This window comes from Phacochoerus africanus, chromosome 14 (genome assembly GCF_016906955.1).
Source record: "Phacochoerus africanus isolate WHEZ1 chromosome 14, ROS_Pafr_v1, whole genome shotgun sequence".
NCBI classification, from domain to species: domain Eukaryota; kingdom Metazoa; phylum Chordata; class Mammalia; order Artiodactyla; family Suidae; genus Phacochoerus; species Phacochoerus africanus.
In genome coordinates, this window is record NC_062557.1 from 58923626 (window position 1) to 58940460 (window position 16835).

Consider the following 16835-nt stretch of genomic DNA (forward strand, 5'->3'; position numbering starts at 1 on the left):
CAAAGCACCGGCGAGGCATCCGACTCTGCTGCTCTTTTAAGTCCTCGGGTCCCAATTACCCTGCATGTTTTCCGTGAAAGAGGACCCGGCGTGAGCTGTGCCCGCTGTCGGGCCGCTTGAGTGGTCAGACGACCCCCTTTACACCCGGCTGAGTGCTGTCTCCGTCAGCCCTGAAACAACCTGGAACCACAGGGGACAAACGAATGGCCTTTGCCACACGACGTCTGAGGTCCCGAGGGCAGCTTTCACCCGCCCTGGTCTTCTAGTCCGTTCCTGACCCTCCCAGCAGCCGCCACACCCTGGGGCCAGTCGAGGATCAATGGCGGAGACCCTCTGATCTAGCAAGCTCCCTCCGAAGTGTCACCCAGAACCACAAAAACGCTGCCGATGTGGTCACAACGAGGTTTTGCAACAGAAAACCCAACTGGAGCCTGCAAGAACACAAGAGGTTTGCGGCTTGCAGAACGGGAAGCCCCCGAGTGGCCACTTCGGGCCCCACATGGGGACGTGTCCTCCAGCTCATGCCTGCCCCCGGACTGTCCCCGTCAGCAGTGAGCCCCCTGGTGTCACCGCGGAGGCCTCTGGCGACTCCAGGCCTCACGTGACGGGGACGGTCTTCTCGCCCAGACGCCGTGACAACGTCCCCTCACCTCTCACTCTGACGGTCCCTGGGTCGCTGAGGTCAAGGGGCTGGGCTGACCCGCTGGAAGTGGGGAGATGGTGAGCCCCCCGAGATACTCCTGAGAGAAAAGGGAGGGAGGTGCTGGGAAGGGACATCCCGCTTTGGGGACGTGTTTGTAACGTGGTCTGAGCAAAGCTGGTGAGTCCCCGACGGAGCCCCAGCCTGAGACCAGGACAACGGCCGAAGCTCCAGGTTCAGAGTCCAGCCGGGGACAGCAGACAACAGCTGAAACGCAACCGCGTACATGCCGCTGGCCGCGCACTCAGGGCCCACGATGCACCGTGATGCTCACGCAGTCCACTTAACACTAAAACGTTTAATGAAAAAACACCGCGTGGGATACCAAGCTTTCAGGGTGCTGACTGTGGCGAGGTGACTGCTGTTCACGAGGCCATCCGTCTGCACCAGCGCGCAGCCGGGAGCAGCCCCCAGAAGGCGCCCCTGCTCCGGGTGGGGGAGCTCGTCCCGGTTGAGCTCCCGCTCACCAAACCCTCGTTCCTCTGTTGCAGGACAAGCTTCCCCGGGACTTCAGTGCTTCAAACGACCACTTTATCTTGCTGAGCATCTTGTGGGTCAGGAATTCGGGCGGCGGGGCTGGGGGTGGCGGGAGCACGGCCGGGGGCGGGGGGCGCTGAGCTCCCAGCGTCTTTCTGTAACTGGGGAGCTGCGCGGCCCCATCACCTGGCCCCGAGGTCACAGAGCGTCACTTCTGTCACAGCTAGAGGTGGGAGCAGCCCTCGGCCTGCCCAGATTCAAGGCTGAGATTCCGGGGCGGAGGGGCGGCAAAGCCAGGCCAGGGAAGGGCAGGTGGGGGGCGTCTGGCAAAGCTGCTCTCACCCCTTGGCGTCGGCGGGCTAGACGCAGCTGCAGCCCCAAGGCAGGTGACAGCACCACTCCGCTGCCGCACGGATCCCCGAGACGCCCCGCCTGAGGTCGGTGTGCGTCCTCCTGACAGCCGGCCAGCCCCGAGGCGCAGGGAGGAGCCCTGTAAGGTCCGCTCTGCTGGGCACACGACCTGGGGTCCCCCCGTCTGTGGACAAGCGGGCCTCCCTTCTCCACGACACCCAAAGGCGCGTAGGCGCACGGCCGACCACGCTCTTCCTCAAACCGAAGTAACCGCAGCCCGACCCTCCCGAGACGCGTGCGGGAGGCGTGCGTCCTTCCCGCTGAGGCGCACGACCGGCTTGTCCTCTGTTTGGGACCCTGACGGACGCCCGCGTGACGGAAAGCGACAAACACTCCTTGGTGGATTCCACCTCAAGCCCCGAGGGGACGCGGCAGGTCCAGCCGCCGCAGGTGGGCAGAGATGCCCCGCTCCCTCCAAGAACGCGCCCTTCACGGGAATGACGCCCCCACCTTACCCCCCAGCGCCCAGGAGACACACCGGCGCACTCTGCGAGATTTGCGCCACCACGAAAGCACTGCCATTCACACTTTCTGCATTCACGACGTGCTTAAGTACGGGTGTTTTTATTGCTAGAGAAAGAATCCCCAAAATGAAACTGCTTTGTCAATAGAAATGTGTATTTTCAATCTCAAAAGCTACTGACCGACTGCTTTCCAAAAAGACCCGTCACTCAGCTGCCACCGGGAGTAACGGGTTCCCGGTCCCCGACCAGTGCCAGAAAGTACCACGGCTGTTGTTCATTTTTTTGGCCATGCCAGTGGCATGTGGAAGTTCCAGGACCAGGGATTGAACCTGCGCCACAGCAGTGACCCGAGCCGCAGCAGTGACAACAGTGGATCCTTAACTCGCTGAGCCACTAGAGAACTCAGGTACCAATACTTTTTTGGTCTTTTTAGAGCCGCACCCGCAGCATATGGAGATTCCCAGACTAGGGGTCTAATCGGAGCTGTTGCCGCTGGCCTACACCACAGCCACAGCAACTCGGGATCCGAGCTACGTCTGCGACCTACACCACAGCTCAAGGCAACACCAGATCCTGAACCCACTGAGCGAGGCCAGGGATCGAACCCGCAACCTCATGGTTCCTAGTCGGATTCCTTCCCACCGTGCCACAATGGGAACTCCAGGTACCACTATTTTTGATGGGTGAAAAAGGCTGCATTTGACGTCCGTCTTCCCGATGACAACCGGCGGTCCACAGCTCTGTTTTTTCTTTTCTCTTTGCCATTTAATTGCTTATCACACGGCTGCCAACAGACCTGGCCCACTACCTCCTCTGGCATTGACTTTCTCCGGACTTTTTCTAGGTGGACCTCGCAGCCACAGGGTATTCTGCAGTATCTTCCCCAGATCGTTACACATCTAAGCAGAGGCTGGCTGCATCCCAGAGTCCCTTCCCTTTTCAGCCTTCCAGTGGGCACCTGGTTTCAGACTGGGGACATTTTCCAGCCTCTTCTGCGGCTGCACGTGCCTGGGTGACTGGGTTTCCGGCCAGCGGGGTGAGGCATCTTCCGGAAGCTCTCCTTAACGCCCCTTGCCTGCAGGCTGTGGGGCTGCGAGGCCAGGGTCTCCCACGCTGGAGCCGAAGTCACCAGGAGCCAAGGCCTGGCACCGTCCAGCCCCGCGCCGCTGGGACCACTTACTCAGGTTTTTACGTTGGAGATAAACTTGGGTCTGGCGTCAACTCTATTGTTTGGGGCTGAAGTGGGGGTGGGATGGTCACTTGCAGCCAAATTTAATCTTAATACACAACGACTCTGAACCTAAGGTGAGATCTATTTCCCAAAAAGCAAGAAACAAAAACAGAACAAAATACAAGTTTTTTGACCAACCTGAGTAAGCTTTTCTTGCTGCAAAGGAGCCAAATCCCTGTCTGTATCTGTATATCATATTTATTTAATATGTAATAAATATTGCACATTTCCCTGTAGAAGATATACTTTACATATTCATTACATTATACATTCATCTATATTATACTTACATATACTATCCTACTGCCTTACATAATGTGTACTTCCATTTATATGCACATATCTAAAACCACAGTCTATGAGTTCCCTTTGTTGCTCAGAGGTAACAACTCCGACTGGCATCCATGAAGATGAGTGTTCACTCCCTGGCCTCGCTCAGGGTGTTAAGGATCCCACGTAGCTGGGGCTGTGGCGTAGGTCGGCAGCTGCAGCTCCGACTGGATCCCTAGCCTGGGAACCTCCATATGCTGTAGGTTCGGTCCCTAAAAAAGCGCACGCACCTGCGTGCGCGCGCGCGCACACACACACACATTCTATAAAACATATTCACTCAGAAATACTGATCCCATGCTCACATTTCAGGAAGACGTCTGTCCGGATCCAGCACAGGCATTTCTGTACCACTGCCTCCATCACTCCTAGACCCACTTCTACGTTGTTTTGTGGCTGCACGGAAGTTCTCAGGCCAGGGACTGAATCCAGGTTGCAGGTGTGACCTACGCCACTGCGCCAGGCTAGGAATCAACCCCGCATCGCCTCAGAGACCACACCAGGTCATGCACCCGCTGCACCACAGTGGGAACTCCCGTAGAGCTACTTTTAAAGCAGCTATTCCAATTTGCCAGGGGGCCACTGAAGTTGAGATTCTGTACTTTTTGAGTCCAGTGACCGTCTCGTGTGTCCCTGAAAATTTTATTCCAAGTCACGAAGACATATTTGCATGATATGAAGTCAAGTACTTTGAACAATTCTTCCTGTGGGTACACACCTGAGGCTCTATGAACTGACCATTTACTGTCTGAGAATCTTTCAAAGCTTCGACTCAACAACCTGTAACACTTGAGACTCTGAGATCATAGTTTAAACACAAAATCTGTTTGAAATTGGTCTCCCTTTTTCTAAGCCAACCCTATAATGAAAACTCTAAAGAAACAGATTGAGTTTATTTCAGTCTGTCTTCCTCAAATTCAGGACAAAGTAATTAAGGACACACCCAGTTAAAAATCATACTTTGTGAGGCATGAACCTAAGCAGTTTCTTTTTTTCCTAAGAAATAATACTGGGCAGAAATGGGCCGCATATACACACACATTAATTGAGAAGGATTAATATTTTATAACATTGAATCTGCCCATCCTGGAACACGGTATGGTTGCTCCATCACTGAAAGTCTTGTTTTATGAATCACAATGAGATTTAACATTTTTCACCTATATTCAATAATATTTCAGTTAAAATTATTGCTAGATGTTTCATGGCACTTGTGTGTGTGGTTTTCTTTTTTTTTTTTCAATTTCCAGTGTGAACCAGTTACTGCCAGTATAGAAAAAAGCCATTGTTCTCTTTATATTTATTTTACATACAATCACCTATATAAATTCCTTTATTCTTCAGTCTGATTTGTTTTTTCTTTTCAATATTTACCAAAAGATGTTTTTGCCTTATTGAATTAATATCAAAACAATTTAAATACTGGTGATAATACTTCAAGTTTTCTATTTTTTCTAGGAACAATTCTGTAAATTTAGATTTTGAGGGAAATTCTTCCATTTCAAATGTACACTGAATTCTTCATTACAGATCCTTACTCATTTCAAATGTTTTCCCTCTTTTTTCTTTAATCATAGATAATTTCTATGACTTGCCTTTTCAAAGAACTAATATTCAGTCTCATGGTTTTTTTTTTTTTTTTTTTGCTTTTTAGGGCCGCACCCACGGCATATGGAAGTTCCCAGCTAGGGGTCAAATCAGAGCTATAGCCACCGACTTATACCACAGCCACAGCAACGCCAGATCCAAGCTGCGTCTGCGACCTACACCGCAGCTCACGGCAACGCCATCCTTAACCCGCTGATGGAGGCCAGGGATCGAACCCCAGACCTCATGGTTCCTAGTCAGATTTGCTTCCGCTGGGCCACAACAGGAACTCCTTATGTTTCTTCTTCTTTCCATGTTATATTTTCTATTTCATTCACTTCGGCTTTTATCGTTATTAATTTATTTCTCTTTTGCTTGGCTTACCCCCTACTTTCCTGAGACAAATATTCCACCCTGATATTTTTAGTCTTTCTCTTCTTATACACCACTAGAAGCATCTGTAATTATGCATTTTCCTCTGAGTACATTTTTAGTTCTATTCCACACATTTTGCTACAAAACTCTCCTCCCTCTATCTCCAGATGATTTATAATTTATGTACTGACTTTGTTTTGGTGCAGAGATTATTTAAAAAGTGTCTCTGGATTCCAATGCAGTTTTTTAAAATAATTTTTTTTTTGGTCTTTTTTCTTTGTAGCTGCTGCCTACACCACAGCCACGGCAACGCGGGATCCGAGCCGTGTCTGCGACCTACACCACAGCTCACAGCCACGCCAGATCCTTAACCCACTGAGCAAGGCCAGGGAGCAAACCTGGGTCCTCATGGACTCTAGTCGGGTTCATGAACCCCTGAGCCACGACGGGAACTCCGTATCACTAATTTCATTGGATTAAGACGACACGTCACTGCAAATACAATCTCAGTGTCCGTGTTTTGCTTTTTTCTGCCTCTGTGACAAAGGCACATGATCAACTTCTGTCAACAACCCTACACCTAGAGCAAGAATGCTGAAATGTGCCGAGGGTTATTTATGGTCTGCATTCTTTGCTTTCTCCCTGCGTTGGTCTTGGGGGTGGCACACGGGCCGGCTGCAAGGTATGATAGGTTTTGTTTGCCTGGCAAAGTGCTTTAAAATGCCTGCGCCTCGGCGCCCCCCGGCAAGGCGTGCACCCGCCAGTTCCCTGGGAAATCTTGTCATCTCTGCTCTGACACCAGGACTCACGGCCGCGCCGCCCAGCGGGCGCCTGTGGGCATCCGAGCGGGTAACCCAGTTTCCCTGGCCCGTCCAGTCGGAAAGACACACAATCCACAGCTCCTGACACAACACGGTGGTCTTTTAATGAAACCATTCTTTGATCCCCAGTTTTTGTGCTATGTATTTTGTTGCTTGAGAATTAAAGACGGTTACCTATTTTTGCTTTTTACCGCTGTGCTCTCTCCCGCGGTCCTGCTCCCTGATTCTGGTCTTGCAGGCTGCTCTGACTGGCGCTAGTGTCGCCACCTCTGCTTTTAACAGGGGAATGTGCCTTCGGCTGGTGACTGAGGAGCCGTTCCTTCGGCTTCATTTTCCCCTTCATCTTGTTTACTGTTTGTTGACTCTGGATTCACCATTTCTCCTTCCCTCACTTTTGCTCACTTGATGTTGTTTCCCTTTATTCCTTCGTGGCCCGCTTACGCCTCATTATTTTCCGCAATCCCTCTTATTCGGGGATTCCAGCTCTTCTGCTCTGGTTGTGGTTACCGGCCATTCCTAACGGCCTAACCAAACCCTCACCAAAAATAACCAGCTCCGCCCCCCAGTCCCCTGCCAGCAAGACTGAGCTCAATTTCGCCGTAACCGGACAGCCGATGCCCCCACTCGCAATCCTGGGTTCGGCTGAGGGCGGCTAGACCTTTTAGTTCTGGGCTGGTTCCCAGGTTTTCCCGAGAGAATAACGCTTCTTTTCAAGAATCCTGCTTTACATCCCGCGTCCTCGGCAGCATGAGCATCCTCTGCCTGTGCACACGGAGGTTCCTGCTGCAGGATTCTGGCTCTCCACTGCTTCCCCCCCCCCCCCCCCCCCCCCGCTTTTTAGGGCCTCACCCGCGACACATGTAAGTTCCCAGGCTAGGGGTTGAATCAGAGCTGTAGGCACCAGCCTACACCACAGCCACGGCAACGAGGGATCCGAGCCGCGTCTGTGACCTACACCACAGCTCACGGCAACGCCAGATCCTTAACCCGCTTAACCCGCTGAGCAAGGCCAGGGATCGAACCCGCAACCTCAGGGTTCCTAGTCGGATGTGTTTCTGCTGCACCACGCTGGGAACTCCTCCACGGCTTCTTGTGTTCTTCATCCTCCATCCCTTGGTACCCAGCTGACTGGGCATATGAGTATTTGCTCAAGAAGGGAACACAGGCCCTTCAGGGCTGAAAATATCCATTTGCCCGGATTCACTGGACTGATTCATCCTGGCGAGAGAAGCTGTGCGGGGCACCCCTTCCAGGAACCAAGGTTTCAACCTGTCTTTCCTAAGCTTGGAGATGTCCCCACTCCCATTAAATAAGGGTCCGTGTCCCATTCAATAAGCTGAGAACGTCACCTGTTCGCCTTCTCAGCTGCCACCGCTCCCTTGACCTGCCATCACGTGCCCCAGACTGTAACTCTCGGGAAGCCACGGGCACAGCAGGGACTTGACCGGATGTGCCCACTGGCGGCTGTGGCGGCTGCAGCACAATCGCCGTCCTGGAGAGCAGTGGCTCAGGTACCAGCCATCTGGTGCTCACAGGGGCCGTGCCAGCCTGGGCCAGCTCTGCCCGCCGCCTTAGGGGCTTGGCTCCTGGCTGCGGCGTCTCCCCACCCCGCTTTCCAGCCCTTGGGATGATTCCCAACAAACTCAGCAGGCTTTAAAAACTGATTGTTCTTGCTAAAGCGACCAAACCAGCTTCTATGGCCTGCCCGGAAGAGCCCAGGCCAGCAGGGCTGGTCCAGAAGGCAGGAAGGTCCGGCAGCAGTGGTCCCCAGGACCATGGTTCTAGCCCCCAGGCGGGCTCCCAAGACCACCCCACTCTCCTCAACGCCCATCGTCTTCCTGTCGGGAGGCTGGCAGATTCTTTTCTTTATTGCCGCCGTCTGGCCATGAAGTTGGGTCTCTTTCCGGAATTCCGAGAGCCCTCTTCGCCCGACGGCTGACACTTCCCCAGCCGGCTCTTCTGCTGTCACGTCTTTCCATCCCCAGCTGTTCCTCCTTCCCTGCTAGAAACCTGTCAGTGGTTCCGTCTCCTGGCCCGAGCTCAGCATCTTACCGCTCCCACCTCACGACCCCAGTGGCTTCGTGGTTTACAAGACACTCCTTCCAGAAAACCGACTCAGTTCTCAATACGGGGTGCAACCCTTTGTATTTCATCTAGTGAACACTTCATCACGAACTCTTTGGAGAGTTACCAGCATTCTGTTGCTGTGAGCTGTGACGCAGGTTGCAGATGCAGCTCAGATCCCGTATTGCTGTGGCTGCAGTGTAGGCTGGTGGCAGCAGCTAGCTCCCATTTGACCCCTAGCCTGGGAACTTCCATATGCCACAGGTGCAGCCCTAAAAAAAAAGAAGAAAAAAAAAAGATCCAGGAGAGTTATCCCCACTTTCTGGTGAGTGGTTTCTTCTGTTGCTTTGTTCTGAACATCCAGCTTGCGCTCTCCAGCTCAAGTTATTAGGTCTCAAAGCAGATCAGACTTGCCCTTTGCAAATCAAGGGTTTGGTCCCCAGCCCCCAAACACAGCAATGCTTCCTGGGCAGGTGGAAACTGCCACGCACAAGTTTTCATTCTAGAACCCAGCAGTGCGTGGACTGCCACACCGGCCCCCTCCACCAGCCATGGGGGGCAACCGTCTGATGTCACGTCTCAGAGGAAAGCCACTGCTCCCCAACTGCCCGCTCCTCCCTGCCTCAGGCTCCTGGATCTGCAGCAGCCGGGGCCCCTTGGAGCCTGAATGCAGGGAGGGCAAAGCCAGCTGTTCTATCTGACACGAGGTTGTGGCTTTTCCTGAGCTGAAAATCACTTCTGTCCTGAGCAGTCAGAAGACAGGGCGGGGACCAAGCCGCCCTCTCCATCCCCAGACCCCGGACCTAAATAAGGTTCCCTGGACATGGGGTGGGGGTCGGGGGGGGGCGGTGGTGGAGCTAATAACTGCTCTTCCCTTTCAGCACCATTTCCGCAACCCGCCTCTGACGCTTCGAGTAGCCACTCCCTGCGAATGCTCCTAAACAGTCATCTCTGGCTGTAAGATTTCCAACCATCCATGAAATTTCTGCTTATCTATGTCCCGGCACGAATGTAGCGCAGACGCTTTGCATTCAGCAAAGCTTTCCTGAACACCCTGTGGGTGCCGAGCACCGCGGTACGAGAGGACGCGGGCGCGGGTGGGACAGACCCCCGGGGAGACGGTTTGGATACCGAGCGGCAAGTGGTGTGCCTTGGAGGAAGAAGAAGGCACGCGGCCCTGGAGCAGCGGACACTGGTCCGGCCAGGGCGTCCAAGAAGGAGGTCAAGGAAGGGGTTGCGGCTGAACGGGGGCCTGGGGGCAGACCAGTGACAGCGGTGAGGACAGGTCATCCCAACAGAGCGGAGGGACCTGTGGAGCCCAAACCCGGGAACGCGTACAACAGCAGATAAAACCGCACACAGCATCCTGGCGATGATGGGGGAGCCCGCCTCATCCCACCATCCCGAAACGCATCCTCCCAGAGAGGAGGTAAGAAGATGCCACGCGGAAAAGACGGTCGAGACTGAGGGCAGGAGCTCCCGCTGCGGCGCCACAGGATCGGTCCTGTGTATACAGCACCTGGAGGCAAGTTCGCTCCCCGGCCCAGCTCAGTGGGTTCAAGGACGAGCAGCTGCCTTGGCTCAGCACAGACCTGATCCCTGGCCCAGGAACGCCTTATGCTGCAAGGCGCTCAAAGGGGCAGAAAGAGCCTGAGGGCAGTGCAGCCGAGACGCAGCAAATGCTCCCACGGTGCAACGGACGGTACGAGAGACCATGACTGCTGCCCCCGCCCCCACAAGAAACGGGGTGGGGGGACTCGACCTAAAGAAAAACTCGGGCCACCTCCACTGACCAGCAGCTGCTTCCCCCACCACAAGTCAACAGCAGCTCCACAGAACCACCCAGATGCGCCCACGGGCTAAACTCAACATTTCTAAAAGTGAGTTTTTACTTGGTCTCGCCAGTCCTCCGCCTGGCCTTCCTGTCTGCAGCCCCTCTCTCGCTCTCACTCAGGGATACCACTTCCCCAGCCGCCCAGTCGCCCAATCTTAACACATCACCTTTAATTCACTTCTCCCTTTATAGAGAGAAAGTCAGAAGGTTTTTTACCAGGTAATATAAAAAAAATTAATGGAGACATGGATTACAGCCCTAGAGGGAAAAGCTCCCTACAGGAAAATGTGCTAATTCCCTCCTGGAGTAACACAGCTTCACCAAAATTCACACGGGTATTTGGGAAACCAGATAACATGACTCCACTACTCACTCGAAAGAATAAGAAAGAAAAAATAATTTAAAAAAATTACAATGAGCATCAAATACTTGATTTGCCAGATACTGAAATTCGGCATAGCTCTAACAAATAAAATCATGCAATCAACGGAACAGAATATAAAGAACAGCAAATATATCCAAGAATATGTGTGTCTAACATGAAATAAGAAATGGCAAATTCGGGGAGTTCCCATCGTGGCACAGTGGTTAGCGAATCCGACTAGGAACCATGAGGTTGCGGGTTCGGTCCCTGCCCTTGCTCAGTGGGTTAAGGATCCGGCGTTGCCGTGAGCTGTGGTGTAGGTTGCAGACGCGGCTCGGATCCCGCATTGCTGTGGCTCTGGCGTAGGCCGGCGGCTACAGCTCCGATTCAACCCCTAGCCTGGGAACCTCCATATGCCGCGGGAGCGGCCCAAAGAAATAGCAAAACGACAAAAAAAAAGAAATGCCAAATTCGGAGTTCCCGTTGTGGCTCAGCAGAAACAAATCCAACTAGGAACCATGAGGACGCAGGTTTGATCCCTGGCCTTGCTCAGTGGGTTAAGGATGGCGTTGCTGGGAGCTGTGGTGTAGGTCGCAGATGTGGCTGGGATCTGGTGTTGCTGTGGCTATGGTTGTAGGCCGGTGGCTACAGCTCTGATTCGACCCCTAGCCTGGGAACCTCCATATGCCGTGGGTGCAGCCCTAAAAAGACAAAAAGACAACAACAACAAAAAGACAAATTCAAGTCAGTAAGGAGAAGAAATCTTCCTCAGTAAATGCTGCTGGAGTAACTGCCAAGCGTTTTAAATACATTTTCTTACGTCATATGTCAAAGTACATTCCAGTGGACAGAGACATAAATATTAAAAAATGAAACACGAAACCCCAAAACATCTGACCTTTGGGTAGGAAAAATCTTTCTAAGCCTGGAAACAATGTTAAGAAATCACAATGGAAAAAATGAGTCTGCATCGTCAGAGTTTAGGTTTCTGTATTTCAAAAACCTGAATAATCAATACACCCACCAAAACAAAACAAAACAAAACAAAACCCTGCACACGTTACCTGCAACAATATAATGGCAATGGATTGGTAGTGTCAACGTACCAAAAAACAAACAGGAATAACAGTAAAACCCCAACGAAACGCTAAGGCAGGAACAGACAAATCACAGGGAAAAATGACCAACAAATACATGAAATTCAGTAGCTGTGCGAATTAGAATAATGGAATACTTTTTTGGCCTAATTAGGGAAATGATTTAGCATCATAATGGTACTGGCAAGGTGCCCGGAGGCCAACAGTCTCCCCTACTCAGCTGAATGTGTGTATAACACTCCTATAGAAAGAACATAGGAGTTCCCGCCGTGGTACAGTGGTTGACAAATCTGACTGGGAACCGTGAGGTTGCGAGTTCGATCCCTGGCCTTACTCAGTGGGTTGAGGATCCGGCGTTGCCGTGAGCGGTCGTGTAGGTCACAGACGCGGCTTGGATCCCGCGTTGCTGTGGCTCTGGCGTAGGCCGGCGGCTACAGCTGCGATTCGATCGCTAGCCTGGGAACCTCCATATGCCGCGGGAGCATCCCTAGAAAAGGCAAAAAGACAAAAAAAAAAAAAAAAGAAAGAACACAGAATACAGATCCAGAGGTTTACAAACGATCCAATATTTTGGCCAAATAAGTGTCTATCTAAGAATATCCCTAAGGACATATTCAGAAACTTAAATGCAGACTTACATATCAGAATTATGCACAGTAGAGAAAAATATTGGAGCCAGTAATAAGAAGACTGAAAATATTATGGTAATATGTACAGCAGAATATTACACAGATGTTAAGAATACTTGGGGAGTTCCTTTTGCGGCGCAGTGGAAATGAATCCGACTAGCGTCCATGAGAATGTGGGTTCGATCCCTGGCCTTGCTCAGTGGGTCCGGGATTTGGCGCAGACGCAGCTCAGATCCCGCGTTGCTGTGACCGTGGTATAGGCTGACAACCATAGCTCCAATTTGACCCCTAGCCTGGGAACTTTCACATGCTGAGGGTGCACACGTAAAAAGTAAAAACTAAAAAAAAAAAAAAGAATATTTGGGAATATTTGATGATACAAAGAAATCTTACCATGTATCTTAACTAAGAAGTTGAGGTATGAATGTGAATATAAACATGGCTTAACTGCATGAAAGTACATATGAAAAAGGCTCAATCACCGTAACAAACAGCAATGTTGAGAGCCACCATCTCTGAGGAGCTTCTCTGTGGCTTAGCGAGCTAAGACCAGGCACTGGCACTGCAGCAGCTCAGGTGGCTGCTGTGCCATGAGTTCAATCCCTGGCCCAGGAACGTCCAGGTGCCACAGGCGTGACCGAAATTAAAAATTGTCTTAAAAGCCACGATCTCTGAGTGGCAGGATCATGAGTGGTTTTTATTTTCTAGACATAGTTCTTCAGTTCCTTCACTTTCTATAAACCATGTATGACTTCCATAGTCAGACAAAAATATTTGTATTAAAAAAAAACAACCACCCAACAGCTCCACCGCTCCCCTCTCCTCACAGGGCACGGCAAGCCCGCTGCCACGGCTCTCCCTCCCTCCCTCTCCCCGTCTCTGCCCCCATCCCTCCTGGACGCTCTGGTAACACCAGCGTCTCAGCGGTCCTCCACCTGCTGGCCGTGTTCGCAGCTCGTCCCTGGGCAAGTGCTGCTTCCTCTGCCTGAGGGGGCCCCTCCCGCCCCCCGCAAAGGCCCTTCCTCCCCTAAGGCTCAGGTGCACACCCACCTCTTCCGTCGGTCGTGTCCAGGGTCCCCGGCAGGACGCTGCTGCCTGGCCGGCTGCCGCTCCTCTCTTGCTTAGGGCGGCCCCGGGATGCGGTTCACGCCGCCTTCCTCCCTGTGGGGGCGTGAATCACGTCCCGCAGCGTCCCCCCCACCCCCGCCCCGCCCACCGGTGCCTGGAACCTGGGAACAGGTCCCCCAGCAAAGGGGCTTCTGCAGGGTCCTGACTTGAGGAGATGATCCTGGATTGTCTAGAGGCCCCAATACAATCACCAGGGTCTCCGCAGGGGGAAGCAGGAGCGCCAACGACGGACGAGGGAGATGTGACAACAGCACCACTGCTGGGAGGAGGAACTTGAGGATGGAGGAGAATGCAGGCGACCTTCAGAAGCTGGAAAAAGCACGGGAATGGGTCTGCCCTGAAGACGCCAGCAGGAAGGCAGCCCGGCCAACACCCTGGTTTGAGAGCCGCTGGGACCTAAATGTGTGCTGCTGTGAGCGCGGAGCCTGCGGACGTGTTCTGGCAGCAGCAGGAAGCCGGCAGACTCCGGGCCACACGAGAGGCACCCTGGGCAGCCCGGGGAGGGGACGGTGGACAGGGCGCAGGGGACGCACTGGTCAACACCTGGTGACAACTGAAACGCTGCCTGCCTCCGGGAAAATGACGGGGAAGCAGCAGGAAGGGGCGACGGAGGAGGGGTGACAATTACCACGGCGGGAGCTTTATTAAGACTTTCTGAGGGGTCATCACCGTCCGGGTACTGCTCCAAGCACCCTGCGTTGCTCCGAGAATCCTTCAAGCAAGCGCTAGCCTCCCGCGCTGCAGAGAAAGGCCACCGAACGAGACATGAGGCAGTTAACCCGGGAACCCCCAGCAGGCAAACGGGGAGCCAGGAGAAGAGCGCAGGGATTCTGGCTCCACAGCCCGTGCTGTCACGTACTAAGAAGAAAGGCGGACACGCTGAGGGATCTGCAGGCACCGGCACATTTACATCAGCCCGGGACGAAAGACAGGTTAAGGCGGGCTGACGTATCACAGGAAAGGCCTCGGTTCCGGCGCTGTGCTCCGTGTGGCTCCGTCCTCCGCAGTCTGAGTCCCACCTGGGCGCGAACCTGCAACCTGGGGCCTGTCCTCCCCACGCACGCTCCTGGCCGTGTCCCCCCGTCTGTCCGTCAGTCCACAGGAGGCCCCGCGCACCTCCCCGCACAGGGACCTGAGCTGACGGGGCTCAGAGGCGCCCCGTGACCCGGAAAAAGTGTTCTTTTTGGCAAGAAAGTTGGCGGGACGGAGGCGGGTGACCCAAGGCCGCTCACCCCAGGAGCCGGGGTGGCGGAGCCCAGACCAGGAGGCAAGGCCCGTGGGGCAGCAGGGCTCTGCAAGTGTCACTTTTGGTGCGATCCCCAGTAAAAGGGAAGACGCGAGTCGGGAGAGACGGCTCCCGGGCTCCAAGCGGATGCGCAGCAGGCGCGCCCGTGCCAGGAAAGCAGTACGCGAGCCTGAGGACCGGGTACGGAAATTCCCCCGGCATTCTAAGAAAAAGGAAATGCCATGAATCCAATTTTTACACATTAAGATGCGCTGGATGCTTGGGGAGACCCGGTGGAAGTGGGAAGGAGAGCCGACGGCGGGACGGGCACGTGCCGGGCGCACCGGGAGAGGCCGCGCACTGCAGAGGCGCGGGGGTGTCAGAGGCAGGAGCCTAGGGACGACGGCGCCCTGGCTGAAGGGACAGGCCCGCTACCGGCCGACCGGGTGTCCCAAGCCCCGGCTTGAACGCAGAGCCCACAAGCCAAGGGCTCAGGCTCTCAAGACGTGCCGGTCGTCGCCCGTCCCTCTGACCGCCTGTGAACGGGGGTCCCGCCACCCCCACCTCCGCCTGGCTCGTTCCCTCGAGTGGCCCGGAGGGCTCAGGGGACAGTTTCCTCCTCAGGTCGCCTCCGCGGATCAGGGAGGAGGCAACGCAGGACCAGCCAGACGGAGGAGCCGCCGGAGCCCCTCCTCGCAGGCTGTCAGCGGCCTGGAAGCTCCCCCGTCCCCCACGGGTGTCGCACGATGCAGGCAGGACCCACCCCCGGTCCAGGTCCCCGCCATCCAACCACCTGGTTGGCTCCTCTGGCCTCAGCCCCCACCCTCCAAAGTCACCGCTTTAGCGGAAGCTCGGGGGCAAGAAGGGGGCTTATTACCAGTAAAAGTCCCCCCTCACCTGTCACTCTGAGGGCTTGGGACTCTGTGCCAGACCGGGAAGGACCCACATTTCTCACCCTACGGGGACACCTCGGGGCCTCTAGCTCTGCAAGGCAGCTTGGCTCTGGCTGCCTGGGGGACAGTGAGTCACCCATCCTGTCGGGGGCGGGGGCGGGGGGCGGGCAGGCTGCGGTCAGTGGGCAGCCAACTCCCCCGAGTGAACTTTTTAAGGACGAGATTCCGGGTGAACTTTGCTTTGCTTTCAGGCCCTCCCTGCCCTCTTCAGGGCAGAGTCCCTCTGACCACCGGCCTCGCCGAGGGACAAGCCGAGGCCCATCAGGCTCCCAAATCCCTGGGGCTGACAGTGGCCAGGACAGTCTCGCATCCATGCCCCCCTGCCCGCCCGTGGCCTTTGCCAGCCCCCCCCCCCCACTGTTTCCACGGCAGTCCCCCCACCGCACACCGGCTCACAAACACCTGTCTCCCCGCCGATTTCCCCAGGAAGCGACCGTGACAACCTCATTATGAGTGCGTGGTCCATTATTTTATCTTAAAATAATCTTCATTTTAATTTAGTCTTGTTTCATTTTAATTAGTCTCATTACGTTTTTAATCAGAGGTCAAATGCCCACTGCCATGAGACCCACACAGGTAAATAAAGGTCTGAAAGACAAAATGAAGGCGCAGCGGAGCCGAGGGAGGCGTCCGGACACGTGGAGACGCGCGGTGGGGAAGGTCTGGCTCCCCGCGCCTTCGGCACTTTCGCCAAGACGACCGGTCCCCACCTAACTCTGCACCCGGCCCTGTCCGCACGGCCCTCATCCTTGAGGACAATCGTGACCACTCCGTCTACGCGGCGCCCGGCAGCACCCCGAGAGTCGGATCAGCACAGCCAGCCAACGGCCGTGCTGTGGGGAGGTGACCAAGCAATGCGGGTGACGCACCCGGTCGTGCTGATGGAATGTCCGGTTTGCGGGCCGGGACTGGCTTTCCAGCACCGCTCCTGGTAGATGCACAGAGAAGCGTGGCCGTTTTACAGATGAAAGCGCGCCCTGGCCTCTCAAGGACAACATGACCAACCCAACTGGACACAGACGCCTTAAGAGGCTAAAGAGAAACTGCTTTGGGAACAACGGTCAAAACCGACCACTCCACCTTGATACGAAATAAAACAGAAGCCCCGAGGGCAGTCAGCTGTCTGCATTCTTTTCATGCCGGGG

At 54.4% G+C, this 16835-nt stretch overlaps 1 protein-coding gene across 6 annotated transcripts in view; it reads right to left on the reverse strand.

The window, feature by feature from the left end:
• The window catches only part of SPECC1 (sperm antigen with calponin homology and coiled-coil domains 1), a 236919-nt gene that overhangs the window by 98613 nt on the left and 121471 nt on the right, over positions 1-16835 (reverse strand). The window lies entirely within an intron of this gene.